Genomic DNA, 23,086 nt, shown 5'->3' on the forward strand with positions numbered 1-23,086 from the left:
TTGTCCTGATCACAGAATATCTCCTCTGTGTCTGTATGGTTGAATTCAATGTCCCCCTGCACGGATGTACTAGACTGTTTGCTTTGCAAGTCTGAAATCCTATTTTGTCTTGCTCTGGTATCGCGGAAATTATAAGACCCCTGTCGCATGCTCAAACATAAATGCTTAGCCTGTGTTTTTTACTTACTTTTTCCCTCTATCCGGCTGTTCCAAATTCCCTATAAGACCTCCACAGGATGGCAGGACTTATAGCTCTGATACCACTGTAATGGGCACCCCTGAATGTCCCAAAAACTAAACCAAATTGCTGAAAGGAATTATGTCAAACAGTTTGCATTCAACTTCTTAAAACCCCTTATAACTCTGGAAATCAAACGTTTATTTGTTTGTTGTGTTTCGTGCATGGAATTGGTATCATACAACATAAACAAGAAAGAAACTACAACAATATGCAAAGTGGAAATGAACTGCTGCTAATAAAATGTTATTTTCAGAATTCATAAAACCAAATACATGGCAGATTTATCAACTCGCTAATTACTTCAGCAATATTGTCATAATACTCCAGCCCATGCTTACGAACTTGCTGCTACAATACTTTGTCCTCCAATCAGTCCACTATCTTCATAATACCATTCCCTCCAAGCGGCATAAGCGTCGAACAAGTAGTGAAGAAGATATGAGCAAAATATCAAATCTGCCTGTAGCCGGAAATGCAACTAAACTGCCTGATAATGAAGCCAATAAGAAAGAATTCCAAAGGCCAAACCCCAAGGGAATGACGTCTAGAATGTTACAAGAGAGGATAGACGTCCTCAAATGCCAAGAACAAAGCTAAAACTCACACACCAATTTCTTCTCATATTCAACCTGTCTAATGAAGCTACAAATGCTTCCTTTTATTCTATTCCCACGGGTCCGTTCAACTCATATGGGCAATGTGGGATAAAGATGTGTAATATAAAACATATATTAAAATACCCCTTATGTCTCCCTTGGGTACACATCACCATAAAATAAATATTAAAGTAACACTTTAATATTTTACAATTAAATTAGACGTTACTTTAATAAAACTTCAGGCATTAAAATGTATTAGCAATCAGACTCCGAATAATGCGAGTGATAGCTCATCGGAAAGCTCTCACCGAGGAGTATCGAATCCAATCACCAAAATTGACCTGCACTGTGTCCTGCCGACTTACTAAAAATAGTAAGTATGCTTGAAACTGAGTAAATCAACTTCGTTTTGGCCCAAACTGGAAATGACTAGGCCAAAACACTCCACGATCCCATTAAACCCTTCGTTAGCCCTCGGGACCATGTAGAACAAGGCTAACGCACACACACTTGGTCAACTGCTAAAATGGGGACATTACATTTATGTTAATATTTGTAAATATGCCATTCCAGAAATATCACATTTGGATGATATATCTCCATATGCTTAAGAGCATATTATGTTCCATAACAAATCCTCCCTAGATAAGAGGGAGTGTTAAAATTAGAGCTATAGTCGGATTGATTTAATCGTAAGATACAATGTTGATATATATATATATATATATATATATATATATATATATATATATATACAATATTATAAATATATATTATATTATATATATAATATATTATACATATATATTATATATAATACATATGTTATATTGTGATTTATATTGTTAATATATATTTACTAATAATGATTAATCATAGAGACATCTCTCTTCATGAGACAGGTCTCCTAATCTTATATTTATAAGAGATTGGGATCTGCATTTGGAACATATCAATTACAATGGCCATATTATTACATTTGTAGAAAAGACCCATGTTACTTAATAGTTAGGTCTTCACTGCTGGTTTTCCAGCGATGGTCTCAAGATTTCTCTATCTCAGATGACAAGAAACTAAAAGTCCCTGTGTGGGTCAAGATTCCAGGTATCCCTTACCTTGCTGGAAGTTTATCCACGCTATTGCTCAAACCCTCAGCAAAGCGATTTGCATGGAACCAGAGAAGTTCTTCGATGCATGTCCTCAAAGGAGGGTTTGTGTTGAAGTGGACCTCTCCCGATAACTCAAAGAAACCATTGGCATTCAGGTCGGGCACACACCTTCACTTAGAAGATGCTATATTTGAACCGGCCGAACACTTGTTATCGGTGTCAATCAACTGAACACAAGATCAAGAACTGCCCTTTGGCCATGCCTTGCAAACCAGCTCATATCAAAGAGACCCATGTCAAGCCTTTTGAAAATGCCAAGAAAGATGAATGGACAACTGTAGTGCGCAAGGGTAAGACTTCCTTGTCGTCCAAACAACAAGGGTCCTCCTCTGCCTAGCCTTCGCTGGAGATTGTTCTTGTTACTTCTATTGCAGCACCAATCACACTGCAACAAGTGTCCTCCTCTGCTCAGCCTTCGCTGGAGATTGTTCCTATTACTTCTGTTGCGGCACCAATCACACTGGTGGTTTCGCCACCCGTTTCAAACCCTGTCCACCAAGGGATGGCTTCATTTGCAAGTGCTTCTCGACTCGTGTGGGTCCGCACACCCCAGGCAGTGTCTATGGTGGTCCCACTTGGGTCTCAACCCTTGTGACTCTCTCATAGACCAGATGGTCGTGGAGAAAACCCTGAGGCGGTTCAAAGAAGAGAAGAATCATCTCTGGTGGAGACTCTTCTCCTACTTTCACCTCTGGTTCGTTTTTGCATAGCAGTTTCTCCTCTCTTGGGGACAAGGATGACATGCAGGAATTGTTTCTATGAATTTTCTCTCATGAAATGTGCGGGATCTCACAGACCTCCCTCACAAATATTATGTGCGAGATACTAGACATCGACTTGGTATCCTGGACATCCTTTGTCTATAGGAAGTTAAGATTTCACAACTTTTGCTCAATGTTGCAGCGCAGTTTTTTCTTCCCAGCATGAAGCTGGTTAAGGTGGTGTAGTCACTCTCCTTTCACCTCATTTATCTTCTATTATTTCTCATTGTTTTGACCTCATGCATAGGATTGTGTGGACTTTGTTATCCTTCCATAATCATTCTTTTGGGATAGTTAATGTTTATACTCCCAATGATGTTGAGCGATCCCAATTGTGGCGGTGGATGGTGGATTCTTTGGCACCTGCCACTTGGGTCGTTTGTGGGTACTTAATATGATTGAGTTGACCTCTGATAAAGAAGATATTCTACCATTCTGGTGGACAACTGCAGAGAGAGAGAAGCTTGCTACTACATGCGAAATAAATTAGGCCTTTTTTATCCTAATGCCCATCGTCATCATTTTGGCGGGAATTGGTGCGTACTTGCTCTAATTTCAAAGTTGGCTCTGATATGGTTTTTAAAAGACTTGATCGTGCAATGATATCTGCACAATCTTTTTTCTCTTTTTTTGAAGAAAGAGAATTGCTTGTCATTCCTCTGCCGGATGTGACCTTGTCAGATCATTTCCCCATTCTCTTTACTGTCACCTAGCAAAGAGCTCAGAGGCGTCCTTCCAAAACTCATTTTTTTCTCAACACATCATTGCTGAGTCATGAATCCAATATTGCTCACATATTGCGTGTTTGGAATTTAGAGCTTCAGCCCCACGCCCATTTTGGGTGGATTCAATGGTGGAATGATGCCATCACCCGTACGGCAAGACTTTTTCTGATCTACGGTAGGCAACTTGCACTGTACCGCAGGCAGTCCTATGACACCAACACCAAAGCTCTATGTGCGGCTTCGAAGGCTCTGGCCTTGAATCCATTTGATCCAAACCTGCAACTTTTGCTTGCAAATCTCCGCCATCAAAAGTAAGTTGCTGACAATTATGCCACCAGGGAGGCCCAGATCAAAGCCTATCTCCACTGGCTTGAGGTTGGCAACCAAACCTCGAAGGAATTCTTTCAAGCTCTCAGAGCTCGGCATACTTCGGTTGGGATTTAAAAAATTTAGGGTAGCAGATTCTTTCTACCCTTCCTGACATTCATCAAGCCTTTGTTCGCCATCATGAAAAGGTGTTCACCACCTAGGATCAATCATCGGAGCGAGTTCAGGCTTTGAAGGAATGCATTGCTATAATTCCTCACCGCCTTGCGGTTAAGCAGCATGCTTTTTGTGAGCAATTGCTCACTCTCAGTGACCTCAGGAGGCTATCTTTTCCATGGCGGATGACAAAGCTCCTAGGTGCGATAGTTTCCCCTATGAATTTTACAATGCCATTGGGATTCCATTGGGCCTAATCTTCACAAGGTCTACCTGGAAGCTTTTCACTCTAAATCTTTAGGTAACCTTATCAACAAAAGCAATATCAAGTTCATACCTAAGGCTAGCGATCCCAAGAATATTTGCAATTGGAGGCCTATCACTTTGTTCAATGTCTCCTATAAGATCATAGCCAAAGCCCTAGTGCTTAAAATCTAGCATCTCTTACCCCTAGTTATCCCTCTAGAACAGACATGCTTTATCAAATCTCACTATATCCTGGACAACATAATTGTTGTATGGGAAGCCATCAAATGGGCCCGTAGGACTAAGCAACAAGCTCTCTTTCTCAAAATTGATTTTGCCTAAGTTACAATTGCATTGAATGGCTCTTCATTCTTGCTATGTTAAAAGCTTTAGAATTTGAACCTGTCTTTCTTCAGTTCGTGGAGATGCTTTTTGGTGATGCTTCTACTTGCATCACCATTAATGGCAAACAATTTGAGGCCTTCAGCCTTTACAGATCCATTCACTAGGGTTGTCCTCTGGCTCCTGCTTTGTACATCCTAGCCGCTGAAGGGTTTGGTTACCTTCTAGCCCACTCCATCTCTTGTAGTCGTGTTCGAGGTATTTCTCTTCTTGAGTCCTCCACTCAACTTGTTAATGGAAACTTTGCTAATGATTCCTTCCTCACCCTCATTGAGGACGAGGACAATTTCTCCAATGCGCTCCAATGCCTGGATATTTTTTGTTTGGCTTCCGAGTCAGCCATCTAGTGGCACAAAACACTCTGCTATAAACAGTCTTTCCTTCCTGCTCCACCTTAGCTCGCTTAATACTAGTGGAAATGGATCCAACATGGTGCAATCTTTCATTTTTTGGGTATCCCCTTTGCTTTTCAAGCTTCTACAATGGACCTTTGGAATGTCGTGCTTGACAAAATCTCGATAAAGTTGGACTATTGGATTACCAAGCCTCTGTTTGGTTGGTAAATTCCAAATTTGCTCCAAGGTCTTGGTTGCTACCCATGTGTATTATTCCTCCTATTGGGCTCCATATAAAGCCCCTTATTCCAAACTGGAGAAGCTTCTCACAGATTTCCTCTGGGTTTCGGATTATGAGCATCATGGCTTTCACAGAGTCGCTTGGGAGTATTGTTGCTTGCCCAAGGAATCTGGTGGCCTTGGCCTTATTTCCACTCGCAAGCAAGGTATTGCCTTGTGTGCCAAGTGGGTTATTAGAGCTCATTCTCAGGATGAGGCTTGGAAGATTCTTCTCAGGCTCTGCATCTCCTCTGGCTTTCCAATCAACAATCCAGCATAGAAGGAGATCGGAGTTTCAAACCCTTCTCATCACCTCAAAACCTATGCAAATCCAAGCTCTTTTGTGTTTAAGAGCATTTAGAGAGCATGGGAGGCTGTTAAGCCATGGCTTTGATGGGTTGGTAATTTTTTGAGATATGGGATTTCCATGAATCAACACAATTTGTGGTGGTCACCCTTGTTTTCAACTTAAGGTGTGCCATTTGCCAAGATTGAAGGTACCAATGCACTGTGTTTTTTCAAACGCAGCACCAAGACACCCAAAGATCTATTTTCCAAAGTCTCTGTGAATGGTCTTGGGAGGATATATAGGCCCAATATCCCCATATCAACAGACTTTTGACATCTTGATCTCCGCTCTACCTCCTCACTTGCTTCACAAGCTAGGCATTCTATCGGTATGTTTGTCATTGCGCCAAAAGCTCGAGCTATCAACAAACGTCACAAACACCAGAGTTACCCAGATCCACAAGAGGCGGTTAAGCCATGTCGCGAACCCCGAAGGAGATGTTGACCACCAAGTCAACAATCTTCACTCAACACCAACTGAGGGTTTCACACCGACGGAATGAAGGAGACCTCTCGAGATTCGAACTCATGACCCAAGGCTCTAATACCAATTGTTGGTATGTTTGTTGTTGCGCCAAAAGCTCGAGCTATCAATGAACGTCACAAACACCAGACTTACCCAGATCCATGAGAGGCGGTTAAGCCATGTCGCGAACCCTGAAGGAGGTGTTCACCAAGTCAACAAATTCAACCCACCAAACCTTGGTGGAAGGACTAGAAGTGGTATCCATGTACTCTTGTCAATTAAAAACCAAAAATGGGATACCTGTGGTTGGTGCCTCATTTGCCTATGGCTGAGCCTCTCAATCGGCGATAGCACCTCCAGTTCACACAATAAAATTGGAGATACAAGTTTAACAGTATCTAAAAAGCCATTAGAGCCGAAGATTGCACACTTTGCTTGGTGTGATCTCTTCTAGGGTTTGCCTCTGGGTCCTCGGCTCAAGCATTTGGGTATTCTTGACCCACGTTGTCCTTTTTGTGGGCAACCTGAGACTTTCTTGCACATCTTTGGTTGTCGCAGAGCTCAACAGTATTGATTCCAGATACATGATTTTTTCATGCCTTTTAGGACAGAACCATTTTCTTGGCATATGGTTTTGCTTGAGGTCTCTACCAAAATCCCGTTTAAATTCTCCAAGATTTGGTATGCTTTCAGGATGGAAATTCTTTTCACCCTTTAGAAAGATGGAAATGTTGTGCTTTTTACATGCAATTTTCTAGATATAAATGTTGCTATGTATACTAAGGCTTGCAAATGTAATAATGTAATGCTACAGATTAAAGTACAAGCCAACAATGTGGCTCTCGAGGTGGCCCACCTACAAGAGCTTCTCAATCATTAAGGATGCGTCGTGGACGGTTGCCCCGATGTCATTGGATTCCGCTTCGACGGATCAAACTTCACCTCATGGTCGGTGCCAGGGGCATAGCTCCTCGGCCCAATGCTCCCAAACGTCGCATTCCCAAGCCACTCGCTGCTCTACCTCTCTGTGAAATGGCTCAGGATGGTCGCCGAATGCTCCTCCTGTTGCTCCTATTGTTCCTGGTTGGCCTGCCCCTGCGCTTGCTCCTGACCCCAAATGGTCATTCCCCTACCTGGACCTGGCAATTTCACCGTCCAGGGCGGAGGGAGAGGAAAAAGAACAAACTGTTGTTGTTGATGACAGGTGGGTTCCTCTTGAGCCACCCTCCAACCCCGCTGATGCTTGGGGGTTTCATGATCAGCAGGATACACCTCCCTCGGCTGGCACTGCTTTAGCCGCCTGAGGGTTGTTCTTATTTTTTTTTATGAATAGTTGTTAATGTTTCCAGCTTTGTGGTTTGAACTCTCGCGAGATGATCTTGTATCCCCCAACCATTTTTCGTAAATATGTAACTTTAATATTTTATTAATAGAGAAGGGACTATTCATCAAAAAATATATGTAGCACTTTTTGTCCTATAATTTATTCTATAAAATATTAATCATTTTTTATGAGAAAATGATTTTGCAAATTCATTGGCGGATTGCACGTTTTTTTGTGATATCCCCATAAAAATAAAAATAAAATATAGATAAATAATAAATAAATAAAATAATAATAATATAATATTGATTAGTATTGCAAAATATATTAATATTAAATGAGAACTTAATATTATTATATAAAATGATAAAACACTGATAATCATATCATAAAGTGAAATGTATTAATATTAATATTAATAAAATTATTAATAAATAACAACATAATAATAAATTAATATTAACAAATAATATAATGAAAAGATACATCTTCTTACAAATCAAGGTATATTAAGAATAGCAATCACCCAAAAACATATAGAAGAGAAAATTAGATACATCAAATTGGATCTGCAAAAGCTCAATTGAATAATTTCAATTAAATTATGAAAGGTCCCAATAAGGGACCTTACAAATTGGTATCAAAGCATGATCGTGCCAACCTGAAAGCAATAATAAGAAGTATTCAGAAATGAAATTTTACTAAACAGAATTGAGACTCGATATAAATATATATATGAATCCACATTAGGCACAGAACAACTAAGGATAAATGGTGAGAAATAAGAAGAGCATGGAATCAAGAGTCTACTCTACAGTTAGCCATTATCCGGAAGGAAACCAGTTGATAGAAGAAGACATAGAAAGGAATGTAATAGTAGGCCTAGCACAAAGGAAGAAATAGGCACGGAGAGGATTCACTAGAGAAAACATCAGCAACTGGGAGATATTTACAAATTTTCAAATAAGAAACTGACAATCACTAAGAAATCAAACCTCACAAATAGGTATCAAATAATATTATACATATCACTACATCAGGATGATAGCAAGTGATAATAATGAGCAATGGGCATCGTAAACTTTGATAGTATTTTTAAATGAATAGATGACAAGTATATGAGTGCTAAAATTGGTAACACGAATGGAGTTAGGACGATTCACATGAATTATCTTTAACGTATGATAACACTTGGTAAAACCATCAAGCTATGTAATGGCCCTACAATCAATTTTGACTCTTGTCGTCTTAAAGATTCTGGGGGCACTCTAATAGCTCTAGCGGAATAGGAAATTGCGGGACTTTGATCACATTGGACTCAACTTGCACGGTAATAGAAAGCTCAACAAATTCAAATGAAGATGTTTTCCCAGTCTTACTTCATACTTGATTGGCGTGCGCCAAGGGAAATTATTGCCCCTGCTCTTGCTGTTGTATTGGTAATAGAACTACTAATGGAGATTTTGGCTAGCATTTTTGCCCTACACTGAAGAATTCTATTACTTAGCTGAACAAATTTTGTGAGCAATTTCCACATGACCTTAAAACATTTGAAGTCCTTGAAAAGGCTTGATTGTGTAATGGAAAACATCAACCTCTATACATCATTGGTAGCAAATTGATCAAAATCAATTGTCATCTTTATTGAAGCTTTCTAACGCCAAGCACACCTTTGTTTGGTCTACGAATACTGTTTATTATTTTCGTAAATTGTATTGAATGTCATGTCCCCTCTCTAGTTTGACTAGCAAAATCATGAAAGTTGGCCTATTATTAAAGTCTTGTAGGATAGCAATGGTGGATAGAGACTCATACTGGATACTCAGTGACCAGAGTTGGTTCTACAGTTAGTTTGAGAGCCGGTCGAGGCAATTCCTTAATTTTAGGGGTTTTCCTAAAATTTGGGAGGTTGTGGCAATGATCAGATTTGAGGCTCCTCGGGACTAGTATACGGTTTCAGTTTCAGGGTGACAGGGTATATTCCCTAGCTTCTTGGAGCATCCCTAGTTCTTAGGGATGGGACTGCCAGTTGGCCCAAATTGCCCAGCATCAGTCACAAGCAGGTGACAAACCCGTTCATTGATAATTTGGTTGTTTTGGCTTTCCAGTTGAATAAAAGGAAATATTTTTAATATTTCCAAAGTTTGAGTTTAAATAAATTAAAATAAAGCTATTTAGATAGGTAATTGGAGTAATAAGGGGATTTTGGCTTCATCTAGTCAAGTAGACTTATGTGTTAGAGCTCGTTGGAAAGGTCTTGAATTATTATAACTCATTTTCATCATTCGGAGACCTTCGGGCACCTAGAGTTACGTTATTTGATGAAAGGAGTGTTTTCCTATACATAAAGACCTTTTAATTGAGAAGATGTCATTTTATAATAAAGGGAAAGGCATATTCTCCCTTTGAGGTTCAATTGGCTTAGAGAGGGAGATAAAAGGAGATGTTGGCTCATTATTTCATTCTCTTTTACATCTTCATTCTTGGTATTTGCGATTTTGCTCTGAGGAGTGATTCTAGAGGTCTGGGACGCAAACCCTAGAGTCTGGCTAGTGGGACGCAAATCCCAATAGGTGGTTTCAGCAGCATTCTACAGTATTGTTTCAGCAGTTGACAAAGATTGTTAAGTTCAGCGTTAAGGGTGCTTGTGCATTGCACATTGGGGGTCTTGTTTGGCACATTGGGATCTTCTTGCTACCTTGGTGTGACTATAGCAGCTGTACAGCTGCCTTTCAACTGGCACGTGGTTTGTTGGTTGGATTACGTCAGCCATCTCTGCCCTTTTGGTGCGTGGCTGGTCCATTCTTGCAGCTGGCATCATCATTCTTTGTTCGTAAACACATTTGCTGGCATACTGATTACATATCTTACTTGGTACGATTTGTGGCTATTCTGGTTGACTGAATATTATATTATTTTCTGCTGTTTTTAATCATTGTTTTACTTATCTGAAAAATACAGAAAAAAAATAATAATCTTTCTACAACTTCTGTCTAATTCTCTAAGACCACAAGGAAAGCACAGGAAAATCTATTATTTTAATTAAAATTTACAGAAGTTTAGTGAAAGGATCCTTTTGGGATCTTTCATTGAAGTATAGGAAATTGGTCAAAATTTGTCCATAAGTTATCGAGGAACATTACAGACAGTTAGGATCAGACAGTTAGCAAAATATATTATATGCTGCAACATATATATGCTATAATGAGATTCTAGACTTCATTGGGGCAACATTACAAGATAAATATTGATATCAAGCACCCGATATTGAATAATATCAATTCATGAAAGCTGACCAATCCACTCAGTAGTTATCCTCTAAACCACATGATGGTGCCTATTTAAAATGTCAAGAGTAAGAGTTCTGCTAAAAATTCAGACTCAGATTACAGGTAGCATTGACTGTGTTTTAACTTACCCAGTAACACCGAGTAACTAATTTTGTACCAGGCCTAGTAAAAAGCGACTCCATAATGAAAATTGAAAATTACAACATTGTAACATTATTCATGTCAGAGCAGTGCTAAGACATTGGTGACAATCTAGAAAGAAGAACAATTATCTCATTGTTGAGTATGCTATGATGAAGTGCAAACTATTTAATAACAAGAGAACAATCATCATGACTCATTATTATAGCTATGGAATGAACAAGAAGTTGGTAATATACATACTTCATTTGTGCTTGAGGGGAGTATCCAATCAGCGTCTACAAACACGTACAGTCAACAAATAGACATATATACAGCCCAATCAAAGAGCAGCACAAACATTATGCTTCCTTACTCATCATCAGTGAAAAGAGAAGATGTGAACGAAATTAATCAACTCAAATCTCAGCTAAGTTATAAATATATATAAGATATAGAGATTTGTCTGAGACGACAGTTACATATACATCGCATTCATCATTCACTGGCAAGGAAAAGAAATGAAATATATATATATAAAGAAACCTTGAGGCATCACATTCATCATTCACTGGCAAGGAAAAGAAATGAAATATATATATATATATATAAAGAAACCTTGAGGCATCACATTCATCATTCACTGGCAGAATATATGTGTATGTATAAAGAAACCTTGAGGGAGACCGTTTAGTTTGGTGTCAAAGCAGCCAATTGAGAAACGATAGCATCAGTCAGAATTCTAAGAAATATCAATTAGCAGAATATATGTGTATGTGTGTGCATGTATATCAGTTCACCATGTGAACTGATATACATTCACACACATACATATTGATATGATCTACTCTATTATGAAACTCTTTGAGATTTTTCCTTGAAATTAATCTGATAGAACCAAGTATGAATATCTGATTATCTTTCTCTTAAAATCAGGTTGCCAATTCCTGATTATTTTGATCTTGGATGCATTTATATGGATCAAGCAAATGATCCAATTTGCTCATCAGATCAGGGGCGGGGGGTTAAATGATTATCTTATTGCACATTAACATGCTAGATAATCATAGGGCTTACAAGTTCACTTAATGTATGATCATAATCGGGTCATTTGAATTAGTTAAGTTTAGACATCGTGTCTTTCAATGAGAAACTTCACTGAACTGTCATGGCTGTTCTTGATTAAGCCCCTTGAGTATTATATATATATATATATATATATATATATATATATATATATATATATATTGACCGATTGTACGAGGAAAGACATTGAAATTGATAAATGATTCTATCTCTTCAAATCAGGACATCAAGACCAGTGATCGAATTGCATTCAGACTTAACTCACAGATTTCAGTATTGATTTGATTTATATCCATTCTGTTCTGATTATCACCTACAAGATAAATATAGATTAGTATTCCCTAAATCTGCAAATAACCATTGCCATTACAGTCTGATCATTAGTTTAATTAACATAAACATGGTATCAGAGCCTTGGTAAAAGATCCAAATTAAATTTGAGATATCAGGCTATTGTATGCTAACATTTCATCTGATATAACTATGGAGAACTCAAATGAGCCAGAGAGGATAAAAATTGAGACCACAGATTATATATCCTATATTGTAGAAGATATATTAAGATTCCAGATTATAAAATATATTGCAGAGATATTCACAGTACAGACGTTATAATATACATTGAAGATTGCAGAGATTGGGCTTTTGTGAATGGTCATCAGATTGCAGAGATCGGGCTTTCATGAATGGTCATATAACTGTTCCTATCGTACTGTGTTATTTTCTTCGGACTCCTCTACTGACTATTACTTGGGAGAAGAAATAGTGGTCTTTCTTACAGTGACTATTGTTTAGTCTGCACAAAAGTGCCAACAACTGTATCCTTGATTGGCATGACTGGAAAACATATAATTTCTTGTCAGCAAGGAGCTGCATCTTTTGATCACTCCCAGTAAAGATATTCTATTACAGAATTTGAAGTTTAACTCAGAGTCATGCACTCGCATCCCTGGGACTGAAAAGGTCAAAGAGGCCCCAACATCCTGCTGAAAATGACGTTGAAGGCAGAGGAGAGGCATCTTTCCTTAAAATGTGCAAATATTTCTAATAGATGAAAGTGGATATTTTGCTCTGACATTACATCCATTAGCTTTGAAAGCTTTTGGGTACCACTGCTTAAATAAAAGCTGTCTTTATTTGTCAAAATGGGTTGATGAAATAGACAGCTTGCCAGTGAGGTTATTGTGGTGGGCATGAAGTGCAAAGCATGGACATGGAGGATGAAGATGATGATGCTGTTATACGGAACCTCGTCACAAAGGATGAAGGAAATAACGATATTTGTACTGGCAGTTTGGGGAGCTCATACTTGAAGGCTCTCTTACTCAGAAGACTATAGTTGTAATCAGATTATCTTAAAATTGGGTATTTGCAATCTTTATTGTTGCTTAGATCATAAGATCCATACTAAACATAAAGTTGTTGTGTCCATACATTTGATTGTGAGGTTGAGTTGAATCCCATCACTGGTACGCATATCAATGCTTGCCACTTTTGCATGACGGGGAGTTCATCTCTTGCTAACTCAGTTTGATGATAGGCTAAGCAGATCCCTGATGTTTAAATGATTTTTCGTAAAAGACTCTATTTGGGTATGGTCTGGCAAGTTTGATCATTCCATGCCTGTCATTGGCAATACATTCCATCATGAATATTATCTGCTCGAAGAGGTTGACTTATTATTGATATCTCCATGATGATTAAAAGTCTTGTCAAATCCGATAATAAGGAATGCATAAGAAATGACATCAATGAGAAGTAATGACTGAAAAACTGCCACCAGTTAAGTCAACATGAATTGCCAGATTTGATAGAGGCACAAACAACAACAAAAGAGTATTGCAAACATTGTTGACATTGCAAAGAAGACTCCTCTACAAACAACTATTTCTACGGATCATGTTGAGCTCACACAAGAGTGCTTTAAAGCCAAGTTAGAATCACTATGCTCGAACCTCATAGCAGTGCAATATAGTGTTGCAGTCATAAATTTCAAACCTTGACACAGCGAGCTGTAGTACAAAACGATGCTGGAAGAAACCTTAAATCTCATAGATGAAATAGCTGGTTATGCTCGCATGGTAGTAGACCTATATATTTATATCTGCAGAGATACCTTATAAGCCATCACAAGAGTTGAAGCACATTCAATATTTGGGAATGAACATTGATTGTATTTAGAGGTCTGCATTGCAATGTTATGTTGGAGATCACAACCTGTGTTGTTTGTGCCTCAAATAAAACTTCCGAATAATAAGCGATGACTCTATGTTGGAGTTTGGAAGAGGCTGAACACCGTGGATAACCTTCCACATTGAAGTGCTGTAGAAGCATGTCAGGCACGATGAATCTACAGTGGGTAGATCTCAGTTGACTCCACAATGAATGCACAGGACAAACTGCGTAGAACTGTTCACCATGGATACTATGAGAACATCACGTCAAAGGTGAAGTTGCAAGTTATTTGAAGGACTACAAGCAGTAGCTTGTTGTGGAATGAATTACTTCTGAAGGCATCCAGAAAGAGATCAAATTTATCTGATGCATTTTTTATATAAGGTCAGAATCAAGAGATGGAGGTGTAATTTTCACAAGGTATTTTACCCTTATTAAAAGGAACAGTAATTGCATTCTTGGATCAATAATCTCCGATGATTGAGATCATGTAAGTAGAGTAAGCTTCTGTGACAGATTGAGTAACTAAAGGATCTACTTCAATTGACATCACAGGATCGTTGACATTTTGCTTCAGAGGGAGCAGCTAGAGGACCTGACTTCAAGGACATTGGTCCAGAAGGAGTAGACCTTGAAGAGATAGATTCTTGTGTGATCAAGAAATGGGTAGCAGTCAAAGGACTATGATTCATGATATGAAGTGAAAGGCCTTTAAGGGAATGTGAATGCATAAACCATAGATGAACACCTGGAATACTATTCATTAAGACTGAAAAACGGACGACGATATTCTCATCAAGCCAAAGTGAAGTTTGTGCACTTCTTTGAGACAAGCTTCGAGTTGTGGAAAATGAAGTCCTTTCTGAGGAAGAACATCAGTGATTTCTTGAGATATACCTTAATGGCTTCTTCTATGAGAGAAAGTTGAGGTATCAGCTCTTGCAATACACTCTTCTCTGTGAGAAAGAAGCTTGAGGCGACAATCCTTATTGCACCCTCTAATATGGGTCAAGGTGGATGTCATGTATGTGACGCAATGAAACACCATGTGAGAGAATATGGGCTGGCTTCATGCAAACTTTTGATGTCATGTGAGTGACTCCATGACTTTATGGCCCCCCTATGTACATTACTAAAAGGTGACGATCTTTCTGATAATATACACTTGTATTCAACATTGTAAGGTGACAACTTTACAATGTTCACTATCATGACGAATATTATGATGTCTTGATATTCATGGAAATGTCTTGGTAGTTAATATCTCTTGGACTAATTGATCAATATCATGCTGACTTGATATATGTTGTAGATCAATATGGTCTTAATGAGATAATTGTGGTGGACATTATGTGACGTAATGTCAATGGACATGCCATGACAAGTTATGGTAGACATCATGCGATGTGATGTTAGTGCACATACCTAACTAAGCTATACAAATATCATGCTGACTTGATATTTTGTATAGTGCTTGATATCACGTATTAGGTGATATCTAGACATATTCACACCTTGTTATCTTCCCTAGCTAAGCGGGAGTGCTGAGAAACTATAGTGTCGGTCAAAACTCAAAGAAATATCAATTAGCAAAATATATGTGTATGTGTGTGCATGTATATCAATTCACCATGCAAACGGATATACATTCACACACATACACATTGATATGACCTACTCTTATAAAACTCTTTGAGATTTTTCCTTGAAATTAATCTGTTCGAACCAAGTATTAATATTTTATTATCTTTCTCTTAAAATCAGGTTGCCAATTCTTGATAAATTTCGATCTTGGATGCATTTATATGGATTCAGCAAATGATCCTATTTACTCATCAGATCAGGGGGGCTAAATGATTATCTTCTTGCACATTACCATGCTCGACAATCATAGAGCTTACCAGTTCACTTGATGTATGATCACACTCAATCATAATCGGATCATTTGAATTAGTTAAGTTTAGACATCGTGTCTCTTCAAAGAGACTCTTCACCGAACTGTCATGTATGTTTGTGATTAAACCCCTTTGAGTACCATATTTATATTAACTGATTGTAAGAGGAAAGACATCGAAATTGATAAATGATTCTATCTCTTCAGATTGGGACATCAGGCCCAGTGATTGAATTGCTTTCAGACTTAACTCAAAAATTTCAGTATTGATTTAATTCATATCCATTTTGTTTTGATTATCACCTGCAAGATAAATATAGATTAGTATTCCCTAAATCTACAAATAACCATTGCTATTACAGTCTGATCATAAGTTTAATTAACATAAACACGACCTATTGCATCTTAGCATTCCTTCTAGACCAGAGTCATTACGAAAATAGCATGGAATTTTCAATTCATGTATAGTTTATTGCCAACTTGCCTATAAGGGTAACCTCGGGAGAGAGAACAGCGTGTATTCAAGGAGAGTCTAATTTAAATCGAGCCAACAAGTTATTCCGAGATGGGTAAGGATCAGCGTCCCCAAGAATGCCTTGAGGACATGTCCAAGATGAGCTTAAGAGCTTGGATCCACAAAAACTTTGAGGGAGACCATCGAGTTTGGTGCCTAAGCAATTTGTTTACATCCTAAGTGTTCTTCTTGACTAAGAATGATAATAAGAGCAAAACAAAACAAGCATCCCGCTAAGTAGGCCACCTCGTGTGAATGCGTAAACACCGCCACTAAGGCCAAGGGGGCCAAAGTTCCACTCTTGGGCATAGTATGGGATCAAGTTGGAGTATGTAACGCCCCGCTCGGGGACCCAAAAGAAATAAACCTAATATGTTACAAAGTATTCTGAACCTTTTTTTTTAAGTTTAAGCAACATCAAAGTAAAAATGCGGAAGCAATATACAAAAACACAAAATTTACACAAATGCAATTACAATACAGATTTCATTCCTGAAGGGTCTCTTCACGTTGAGTCACATTTAAGAAAGGTTTATTAATAAGTTTAAGTCTCAATTACAATGTCTATAATCATAAAATGAATAAACACGTACATAATCTGATATACACATACATAAAAGCCAACTAATATGATAAAGTACATTCAAATAACATCATCCACTACACATGTCGCAGGGTATGCAATAATAAATACAAGTAAATCAATATACAATACATCTAGTAGAATCTCAAAATACAAGATACATGATACGTAGATACATCAAATGAATAGAAGTCCCTAAGACAACAACAAGAATGATAAAGGTACAATTGTATCCATGAACATCTGATAACTGTCAATTTGTGGGGGGAACCCAATGATAAGAAGTCACTACCTCCTGACCGCGTGGTCACCTAATCAAGCTCCCACTCCCACCATGCAGGAGAGATAATGTATAATCCATACATCATATTAGGTTTATTTCTTCTGGGATCCCGAGCAGGGCGTTATAGAGTAATTTATCATGACTGACATTTTATTTGAAACTTATATATACACCTATACTAATGGTTAATTGTGGTTGCAAGATTCTATTGAAGAAGTAAATTTTGTAAATCTTTTTCTTAACCCTAGTTTATTGCAAATTGTAAGGCATTAATCAAGAATGCATGTATTATATGTCTGCATCGTGTCTACTTCATGTTTTCATGCACTACATATTTCCTCTGTGTATGCTTCATGTTTTCATACATCCAATTATATGCTTTGTATATTGGCTCTACAAGGAAATTTATGATGTTGCTTGAGGACAAAAAAAATTGAGAAGGGAGGACTCTGATATCCAGTCAAAATGAAATTAAAATATAGATAAATAATAATATAATATTAATCAGTATAGCATAGTTTATTAATATTAAATGAAAATTTAATATTATTACATAAAATGAGAAAACATTAATAATCATAATATAAAGTGAATTGTATTAATATTAATATTAATAAGTAACAATAGGCAAGAGCCTACAAGACAAAGGTAAATTGTGAGCCTCTTATCGAAGAGGTCTTGGGTTCAAATCTACTCGCAAATTAATAAATAATAATAATAATTAATAACAACACGTAATAATTGATCTTGGCTTCAGCCTCTTACCAATCAAAAAAAAAAAACAACATAATAATAAATTAATATTAAAAAATAATATAATGAAAAGACACATCTTTTCACAAATCAAGGTATACTAAGAGTATTAATCACCCAAAAACACATAGAAGAGAAAATAAGATGTATCAAATTGGACCTGCAAAAGCTCAATTGAATAATTTCAATTAAATTATGAAAGATCCTGATAAGGGACATTACATTTTTCTGAAAATTACAAACTTGGTTGTGGGTTTTGCTCACGGATTTCTTGGTTTTAGCAAAAGTTGCAAACTTTGTGAGTTGCATGTTGCTTGCATGTGTTTCTTGTCAGTTGCATGTTGCCTGAATGTACTGTTTTCCATGCAAAGTGTTTTCTTGTTTTACCACATGACAAAGTTTGATCATTTATTGGGGTATTCTACCATGCGAAGTCAGATGTTTTGCTGCCTGAAGGTTTCTATGATGGGTAGTTTTATTTACCACGGTTCTGACCTGTTTTCTCCAGTATGAGAGTTTTGCATGATTTTGTCCTAAAAACCATGGCGGTAGTTTTTCTGATTTATTTTTCAACAAAAAATCATGGTTTCTGTATTTTTTCCACAAACAAATCATGGTGGTGGATTTTGTAATTCTGTGACTGAGAATGAATAAAGAACATATTGTATTTAGTTGTTCCACTAAGCTGGGTTGTGTATTTAATTTAACTTAATTAGCTGTATGACTGGATAACTCTTCACTGGATCATCTGAACATGACTGCATCAGCTCTCGACATGATTTGTAGCATCACCCTCAACAAATGTAGCAGCTAAAGGGATTGTAGACATGCAACTTTCTCTGTGGATGAAGTTAATGAAGAGGAAATTATCAAGTGAAAAAAGTGGACCTAACTTCTCAACTATATGAATCTCATATAGAAGCACGCAATGGGCTAGGTTGCTATGCAGTTTGAGATTGAGGAAAGTTCCTTCTGTAGGCTAATATAATGTCCCCTTTGGACTCTATCACGCATGCTTCTCACATAATAAACTGGATGACAATTGTTCATTGTCTGCTGTAGGATTGTGGGAGATAGCGTTGCAGGGCTCATTATTACAATATCGGTGTACTTGTTTGGTGTACTTGTTTGCTTACACGTAAGGGATTCCCAAGTCTTCGCTTGTATTTTGAATAATCCTGGCTATCTGTTAATTAAATTGCCTCAATTAGCCAAGGTGGAAAGCATGCCTTATCTTAGATGGAACGACTGAGAAGGATCTATTCCTTAAGTTCGCCCAAGACTTGGGCGTACCCTCGTCAGTTGAGCTTTGCAGCGCCCATAATTGAATGCAGTACTTTTCTTGAACTTCGCTAATAAAAAACTACTGATTTACCACGAGATCCTCCCAATTCACAATACCATAAAATAAATTCCCTCTTAGAAAACGAAAAAATAATTTCAAAGATTTATAAAAAATAATATCAGCTCCTAGCATATAATTCTGCACTATACAGTAATATATTTCACTGCCTGTAATACTCAAATTTTCCAAAAATTGATGCTTTGAAAAGAGAAAAGAATAGCAATACCCATTAAATTTATTCCGCCTGTAAGGACATTAAGATTCCGCACTTCCCTATCAAATTTATTGAAACCCTAGATAACAAATTCAAGACTAGATTACGCAAATTAACAGCCTATGACAGATAATTTTTGACCAACATGCAAAAATTACACAAGAAAAAGGTCAACATTCTCACCTATTAAAGCTGCTCCTGAGATGAAGTACTACGAAACCAGAAATACCACTAAATAGATCTGAGCAAAAACCTTCAAGCTTCTGCGCGCTTTCCAGAGATATTGAGATTTACTATTCCTAGCATGTTTTGCGTGGCGCTACGTATTTCAACATTTAAAACATGAATCCTGGTAGCTTGTGGTATCTCCGCTTAATTAATTATTAATTGATATAACACTTTGTCCGAAATTCAATCCTGACACGTCATGTTGGCTGCTCACAGAAGAGGGATTTCTCTTGCATTTCCATTTTCAGTGTTTTTTTCTTTATTTATTGAAGGGGAAGGCAATCCATTCAGCACGTAGGACTCTTATGGCTTTTCGCCGGGAAAGCTATCTTTTCGGCTACCCAATTCCTATATTTAGGTCGACGTTGAAATTTCATGTAAAATATAACAATAATAATTAGAATCTTTATGAATATATTGGGAAATTGTCATATATATTAGTAGGTTTCCTTGTATGTTATGCTTTTATCCCATGGACATTGAGATTTGTGTAGAATCTGCACTCTTAGATTTAGGTTGGTTGAGTGAGTTCATGATGCTTGGTGATTTATTGTTTGTTGAGATTTGTATTGAATCCGTACTCCTAGATATAAGTCGATTGAGTGTGATTGTTATTCTTATTTCATTTGTTGCATTTCTCATATCCAACCTTTGCATTGGTTTTATGTACTTACATTCGTGAAGTTGGTTGTGGCCACACATGAGCACATGCGTGTGTATATAACAAGATCTTGCAATACCTGAACTCTCGAATATAGGTCGATTGAGGATTTGTTCATTTGAGGGTTGGGTTGGGAACTTCCATTGCCTTTGGGTACTCATTGTGTGATCAGAATGGGTATGTAGGGTAGATATGTGGAGGGGCTTCTCTCAATACCCCAGACTAGGGCCGACAAGGTATCATAAATAGGTTTAAATAAGTGATAACCAAATTAACTAATGGGTGATGAGTATGGGTATGTAGGGTAGACATGTGGAGTGGCTTCTCTCGATACCCCAAACAAGGGCCAACAAGGTATCGTAAAGAGGTTTAAATAAGTGATAACCAAATTAACTAATGGGTAATAAGACTTAATTAAGATAAGGGTGCACCTGAACTTTCTCTAATGTGTCGATGTGAGGGTGTGTGGTGTTTGTACGATTTGCAGAAGTTGTTGCAAGGGCACGGTTAACTAGCCTCTCGAGGGAGATGATTCTGCAACACATTTAGCTTGGGCTTTTCTGATCCCAAGTGACCTACACTCCACTAGAGTCCCTACATTGTTATCTTATAGTGGATCTAAGTGACCTGATGTATTGCATTGTCTTCATGATCATATAGAGGTTGGTATCATGTGTGTGTGTGTGTTAGTCATGAGTGATTGTCTTATGTGATTACGATCAAGTCATTATCTCCACGAGCACAACTAGTGTGGTCCTATGGGTACCACGTGGTTGGGAGGCATAGCTACCTAAACCACTACTAAGGACTAGTGTACAAAGATGGTTTACTTTCAATCTAAGGCCAATGCTAGATATTCACTTGGTACTTTAGTGTATCTGGAGTATATTTCCTTTTGATTTATGTGTTATCTTGGATGCATTGATATCATGCTTAGATGATGTTTAGTATGTCACTTGATGCATTCCTTTATTCTGATGGGGTATCGTATTACTAGATGATGTTTCTTACCACTGCTTTCGATTAGTGATAATATTGGTAGATTACCATGTTGGTTGTACTTGTTCTTATGATGTTAATTGATGGTTTATTGGTAAGAACGGTCTTATAAGACAACTCCAATTATCATTTTGGAAATTTGAGATTCATGCTCGGGGGTATAGTTAGGGCCATTAAGGTCTCATGATGTCATTATGGCAGGGAGGAAAGGAACACGACTAATTTGATTTGTTTTCATCTTATGCTTGTACTTTCCTTCTTGAGATCATGATGCTTATGTTCGTGTATTTTGTGTGGATGTTGTTTTAGTTCATTATAATGTCATTTATCATGGTTTAGTGTAGCATGTTGATTATGTGAGTTATCTAGATCTTCTTAGTGTTTTTTATGCTCTTGAGTGTTCGTTCCTCAAGTTATAGTTCCAATACTCTCCGGTGTGGAGGTTCTAACCTTATTTGCATCCTAGTTAAGCCTTTTAACCTTGGTGTTATTCATGGGAGAAACTAGGACAACATCTCGTATGATACAGGTATAGTATCACCCTTAGTTATTGGAAGTATTGTACAATACTAGTGAAGTATCGCATCATAATTTTATGAAATATCATATGATAATGGTGAAGTATCCCACCATAGTAATGAGAAGTATCGCGTGGTAGTTGTGTGAAGCATCACACAACTTCTTCATGTGATTTGGGCACCCTTTTGGGGGTTCTTGCTTCTTATATATAAAATATATTATGAGGTGGCATTCTCTTCTTCCTTCTTCTTCTTCTTCCTTATTTTTTCTTATACTTGCGATATATTTTTATATATATGCAACAATTCATTTGACATAGGTTCTAGACCTCTAAGAGTCAAGATGAAGATTCTAGAAAATCTCAGGGCTTCAGGAATTTAGACTAAAGCCAAATTCAGGATTCAACATTTGTCTTTCAGCTTGGGGCCCAATAGATGAGTGGTTGTACCCTTAAGCCTTTGTCTTGTGCATGACCGTTTAAAGGTCTCTGGTTGTAATTCTTGTTCATGATATGTTTAGTTAGAAATGGGCTTGTATGTTTAACCATGCTACAAAATTTTACTTTGGGTTTAAAAAGAACATCTTCTTGGTATATTCTCATGATTCATGTGATCTTTGGATTTTAAGTTATGGTTTAGTGCATGGAGATCTTTGGAAGTGTTTTTAAGACTTCCACTTGTGTGAATGAACATGTGAGTTTAGTTGTGTTACCTATTCTACTATCCAAATGAGATGTTTCATTCTTGCACTTGGTTACTTTGTGTTTTTGTTAAGTAATTTATCTTAAGAAAAAAGTTATTTAGTGCATGCTTTATCCTTGTGTTCCAAGGATCTCTGGGTAGAGCATTATATGGATGAAATATGAGTTCTAGACTCCATTTTCAATGTTCATTGATTTAACACAATATTTTTTCTACTCCACGTTTTCTACAATTAATAACTTTATATTCAATACATATTTATATTATTATGACAATATAAAAAACAAACATTTACACAAAAGTAAACAAAGTTAACACTCTAATTGTTTAAAGCGTCAACTTG

At 37.3% G+C, this 23,086-nt stretch overlaps 1 protein-coding gene across 4 annotated transcripts in view; it reads right to left on the reverse strand.

Annotated features, from left to right (window-relative positions):
- The window catches only part of LOC149576019 (E3 ubiquitin-protein ligase RGLG3-like), a 95,935-nt gene extending 75,936 nt beyond the window's left edge, over positions 1–19,999 (reverse strand). For 2 of the 4 annotated variants that reach the window (XM_089816131.1, XM_089816133.1), the window contains exon 1: positions 19,819–19,999. The gene's annotated coding sequence lies outside the window, so the exon portion shown is untranslated. Of the gene's footprint in view, positions 1–11,052; positions 11,088–19,647 lie in introns of all 4 variants that reach the window. The other 2 variants (XM_089816134.1, XM_089816135.1) reach the window with 2 other exon arrangements.
- Between the last annotated feature and the right edge of the window lie 3,087 nt (positions 20,000–23,086).

The sequence above is a fragment of the Cupressus sempervirens genome, chromosome 1 (genome assembly GCF_028749045.1).
Source record: "Cupressus sempervirens isolate cs-2001-9-10 chromosome 1, ASM2874904v1, whole genome shotgun sequence".
In the NCBI taxonomy this organism is placed as follows: Eukaryota; Viridiplantae; Streptophyta; class Pinopsida; order Cupressales; family Cupressaceae; genus Cupressus; species Cupressus sempervirens.